Here is a 6,094-nt window from a genome sequence, read left to right on the forward strand (position 1 = left end):
CAAAAGGAGTGAGGGAACAATCCAAGTAGACGTGATGAGGATGAGCATTTTGGACAGAGAAGATTAGCTGTGCAAATGCCTTGAGGTGAGCGCCTTCGAGGGGTGTTTGAGGCCAGTGTGGCTAAAGAGCCTAATGTAGTCAGGGAGGAGGGCAGAGGGAAACACAGGCCAGATCACAGAGGTCCCAAAAGTTGAGAATATTTTACAAGGTTTTGAGGTAAGAGTGATATAATCTGACTTGTGTTTTAAAATAATCATTTTGACTGCTGTAGTGTGCAGCATGGTGGCCTTTGGAAGACCAGTTGGGGCCTGTTATAACAGTCCAGATAAGAGAAGGTGATGGTGGTAGCAGTGGAAGTGGTTACAAGTGGTTATACATAATGTCTGCAAAATGAGGCCATTGCTTGAGTATGTGGTCTTTTAAGATGACTGCTAAGTAATTTAAGAGATCTGTTTCTTGAGGGAGAATTGTGGAAAGATGACAGCAGCAGCAGCATACTTTTTGAATCTCTGCATAAAAGCAGACAAAGCAACTATCTGGCAAAACCAAAACCCAAGGACAACATCTTTAACAAATCCAAGAGAAATGGTATCCCCTTGATCTCAAAAATATAAACGCGTGGGAACAAACCAATAGCAGTAATATTGCAATAATAAGTAATAAGACCCATGTGGTATCAACATAGAGAATCAATGAAGCATCTGGAGACCCCCAAAATAGCTGAAAGGTATTCCCTGGAAGGTCCAGCCAGTCAAGTTGAGAACAGCAGCAGAAACAGGAAAGGATATTTGCCTTCTCTAAAAACGTAAGAATGCAGGAGGCTCCTGGTAAAGTGTGGAGGGGCTGGAGAAACTAATCTACTAGACTTCCTTCCAGGATGGAGACCTACACTGATGGCAAACTGTTGGGCATGGAAACAATTGAGCAAAATAGAGACAATAGAGAGAAAGGAAAAAGAAGTTCTAGATAAAAATGGAAGACTAGGAAATCTCCAAATGTAAGCCAAGTTTTAAAATTAAAAAACAAAAAACAAAAAAACCCACAACACTATGCAGTAAAAACAGAAGTGCTCTCTGAAGTTAGAAAAACTGGGCCAGGCGCAGTGGCTTATGCCTGTAATTCCAGCACTTTGGGAGGCCAAGGCAGGCGAATCACGAGGTCAGGAGATCGAGACCATCCTGGCTAACATGGTGAAACCCCGTCTCTACTAAAAATAGAAAAAATTAGCTGGGCGTGGTGGCGGGCACCTGTAGTCCCAGCTACTCGGGAGGCTGAGGCAGGAGAATGGTGTGAACCCAGGAGGCAGAGCTTACAGTGAGCCGAGATCGTCACTCCAGCCTAGGTGACAAAGCAAGACTCTCAAAAAAAATAAAAAAGAAAAACAAAAGAAGAACCATCCTTAAAACTACCTCCTTCAAAAAGATCAAGAAAACCAATTTCACATAAAAATAATCACATGAAAGTCTGGAAGTCAAATCACATAGAAAATTATTGTAATGAAAGAGAATAAGAGCAGAATATCACTGATACCCACAATAAAAGCACACCAGAAAGGATGCTCACCAAGCAGATAAAAACTAACATCCACTATTTCAAAATGAGCCAAAAGATACTAAGAAAATGATATGAAACATGAAAAGAACTATATAAACCAGAACTAGAAACATTCAAAATGAAATGAATAAATTCAAAATAGAAACCAGAATCTGAAATTAAGAATAAACTAAAAGAAACCCAGGGATGAATAAACACAATTGATTATTCTTTAAGAGAATAGAAGATGAAAAGGAGAAAAATTCTAAAAAATCAAAAATCAATGAAGGAAGTTACACGGATTAGAAAGAAAGTCTAGATATTGAAAATAGGCAAAGGAGAACTAACAAATAGAAAATAGGAGTTCCTGGGGGAAACAAAAAGAGGGAGGAGATAAGGAAACAGAACAAATACTACAAACTGTAGTTTAAGAAAACTTACTTGAAATTAAAAGAAAATATTTGAAACTACATATTGAAAGAACACATTGCACCTGAGAACATTGATCTGGGCTTACCAGCACTAAGACACATTCTTCTAAACCTACTGGGCCTTCAAGAAACAACAACGAAAATTTCTTTGGATATCTAGACAAAAAAAGCAAATGACTTATAGATGAAAGAAAATTAGATATTACCAGACGTTTTGGCAGCAATGCTTTATGCCAGAAGAAAATGGAGTAACGTATTTAAGGTACTCATGGAAGGAAAATGTGAGAGAATAATAATTATGGCTGGGCACGGTGGCTCAAGCCTGTAATCCCAGCACTTTGGGAGGCTGAGGTGGGTGAATCATCTGAAGTCAGGAGTTTAGACCAGCCTGGCCAACATGGAGAAACCCCGTCTCTACTAAAAATACAAAAAATTATCCAGGCATGGTGGCACATGCCTGTAATCCCAGCTACTTGGGAGGCTAAGACAGGAGAATCACTTGAATCTGGGAGGCAGCGGTTGGAGTGAGCTGAGATCGTGCCATTGCACTCCAGCCTGGGCAACAGAGTGAGATTCTGGCTCAAAACAACAACAACAACAAAAAACTCCAAAACCAAAAAATTAGAATGGATTAAAATACATCACATATATTTAAATCCATGAGGTCATAATGGTGTTTAAATAAACTAAACTATCAGTCACCTGGAAAAACTCTGATTTCCAGATTTGTTATTGACTGAAATGTCATGACATTTTCCAGATGTCTAGTTGTATTAGTGTCCTCAGGCTGCTATAACAAAGTATACAGACTGGTGGCTTAAAGAACAGAAATTTCTTTCTCACAGTTCCAGAGGCTGGGAAGTGTAAGACCAAGATACCAGCAAGGTAAGGGTTCTGGTGAGGGCTCTCTGCCTGGCGTGCAGATCACCTTCATCCTTTGGAGGATGGTAGAGAACCAATTCATTATTTTTAAAACTGGCAAATAAATGGGAAAAATCAATCAGTCATTATTTCTGCTGTGTAGTATGAACTATGTCACTGCGTAATCAAGTAGTAGATGAAAAGAATAATCTCTTCATAAATAATAGAATTTGAGTATTACAATTTTCAACACTCTATAAATTAAGGGATCTAGGCATTGAGTATCAACAGCTGCTGACATCACAAAAAGAGAGACAAGTAGGCACATGTGCCTCCTAGTGAAAGAAGCAACACCATCTAAGGAGCCTTGCCAGTGGGATCAGACCTAAGCCTGAATAAGCCTCTGTCTCCCCCTGCCAATCTGCAGAAACAGCAGAATATGTGAAACTGCCTATGAATATTCAATAAGTAAAGTTTCGACTGTGGGAAACTTTGCAAGACAAGTAGCCCATGTTCTTCAACAAAGAAATTGTTAAGGAAGAGAGAGAGAAAGGTAATACCAGATTAAAAGAGATTTAAAATACCTCCAAATGAAAAGAGTAAGGCTAAACTATAGTGCTAAGGAACATTCAAGCAATACAACTATAATGAACTACAAGTATAATGATTTTAAAACATATCTGCAAATTTTTTAAACACTCCCCTCTATATGACCCCTACCCTTGAATCTCAGCTGGCCTTAGTGACTCTGCAAGACTTCTGAGGATAGGCCATAAAAAGCAATATTTACTCCTAGCTCAATGAGACACTCACTTTTGGAGCCCTGAACCATCATGTGGGAAATACAATTTCTGTGAGACTGCCATGCTGTGAGGAAGCCCAGGCCGCTTGGAGAGGCCATGCGTATGTGCTGTATACTGAGACTGAGATCCCAGTTGAGAGCCATTATCCATTTTCAGACATGTGAATAAAGACGTGTCTAGATAATCCCAGCCTCCAGGTACCTCTTGAGTTACCTCTAGACAGTAAGTCTTCCCAGCTGAGGCCCCAAATATCTTGGAGTAGACAGTAGTGTGCTATAGCCAGCCTGTACTGGCTTGCAAGAACCAGTTGTTAGTATGTCTTCCATATTCAGTGATGCTATAGCTTGAAGTTAGCTGTGGTAGGAGTACTTACATGGAACTCGGCAAACACTTCAAATCAGGGGCATTCCTGCTGTCCCTGTCTGAATTTCTGACCCACGGAATCCCTGAGCATAATCAAATAGGTATTCTAAGCCACCCAGTTTTGGAGTCACTTGTATTAATAATACAACGATAGTAACTGGAACATCAAGGAAAGGATTACTATAAAAATATAGTTACTTTTCAGGGAACAGAGGTGGTTGAGATAGGGACTTCTGAGACTTTTGGGGCAGCTGGCAAATTCTATTAATCTGAGTGGTGGACACAAGGATATTCAGCTTACAATAATTAAGTCAGTTATTTATTTTGTGTGATTTTCTGCATTTTTATCTTAACATAAAACCTTCTTTGAAAGTATTTTTTTGTGCGTAGGAGGTAGTAAGATGATTTCATTTCACTTTATTTCTAATATATATTTAGCAAAAATGCATTTTTGGTATAGAATAACTATATGATAACATTAACTGTTTGATTTTTAGATTTTAAAACCTAAACTATGGAAGACTATAGGAACCTCATGATGATGCAGCATATATATGTATTCAGAATGTAAGCAATCATACAGCCTTAAAGGAGAGAGCCACATATCATGAGGTCCTTTGATAGTTCAAGTCTTAATTGCTATTGATCAAAGTCCAAAACAAGCTTAATTTATACCAAATACTATAACTCATTTATGAGTGTGCCAGAGTTTTGGGGATAAAATAATAAAAGCCTTCTTATGTTACTATGTTTTACATAGCACAGAAATATAATTCTTATTCATTTACTAAGATAGTTCTATATTAAATGATTTGAACATATGAAGTACTCTTATTTTAATGTATTAGATACTGCTAGATTTGATTAGATTGGATATTAGTTCCCAATATTTGGTTGTCCATATTTAGACAAAATTGTAATGAAATTGGGAATAATAATGTAATCATTAATGATGTAATACCAAGTGGTCTGGCGCAGTGCCCTACATAGAAGACTGTCAATATTGGAGTTGTGCTGGGTTGGTAAAGTACTAATCAACTATATGGTATGATTTAAGGTGTACAAGAAAGGTCTCAAGAATAGTTGGCCCAGTCACAGGTTCTGAAATCACACCGTTAGAATTGATCCATTTGGATCCGTAAGACAAACATCCTTAGAAAATCCTACATCAGCTGACACCTTGGCATAAGACAGGAGTCACAGACCTTAGTGAGACTTAAGGAAATGGGACTTGAGTCCCACACCTGAGGCACGGTGGAACAGACCTTTGTAAAGGGAGACTGTGTAATGAACAGATATGGGGAGAATTCCGAAGATAGGCTTTATCTTCTGTAGACCAGCTCTGCTGAGGTGTTATAGATTCCCCAGCTTATTCTGAGAAATCTCTTTTCCAGGATATGTCAAAAGGCTGAAAGTTTTTTTGACACCCAAAGGAAAGACTTAGGAGTGAGATAAAATGTAATGGGTTAAGCGTTGAGTTGAATAAACACATGTGGCAGGATAGATTAAATAGTCTAAATGTAGCAATATGCAAATAAGTAATAGTTTATGTTAAATAAATGTCACTTTTCAAATATTAAAGCCCTCCCCCACAACCCAGGCAATGGTATATCAGTTTGTTTGTTTTTTTTTTTTTATAAATTCAGCCCAGTTCAAGAGTTGTAATCTGACTATTACAATCTCAGTCATATTTTGAGGAAAAAGATGCAAAATCACATTTTGGTATTGTCATCTCTGATCACTACCTTTGGCATAACTGCAGTGAGCCTCTGTTGTTTCTGGGTCTCTGTGTGTTTCTGTCTCTCTGTCTCTTTCTCTCCTCTTTTGCCAGTTTCTGGCAGTGCTACAGTCTACACCTCAGATGAGAATGGGGATGGCGGTCTCATTTTTTTGTGATCATCACCCATTTCTGTCTGACACATCTCCCAACCCTACCACCACCAATTCCTGGTTACTCTGCCCAGTGGTCCTTTCTGGGTATGAGGCACTTTGCTTCATGAAGTATCAGCTGCCAGTAACTCCAGGCAGGAGGCTGGTCCTCTCTCTGTGTACCAGAGATCTCCTGAGATCTGAGTACCCTGAGGTTCTTTTGGGGGATGGTG

Source organism: Papio anubis, chromosome 7, assembly GCF_008728515.1.
Source record: "Papio anubis isolate 15944 chromosome 7, Panubis1.0, whole genome shotgun sequence".
Classification (NCBI taxonomy): Eukaryota; Metazoa; Chordata; class Mammalia; order Primates; family Cercopithecidae; genus Papio; species Papio anubis.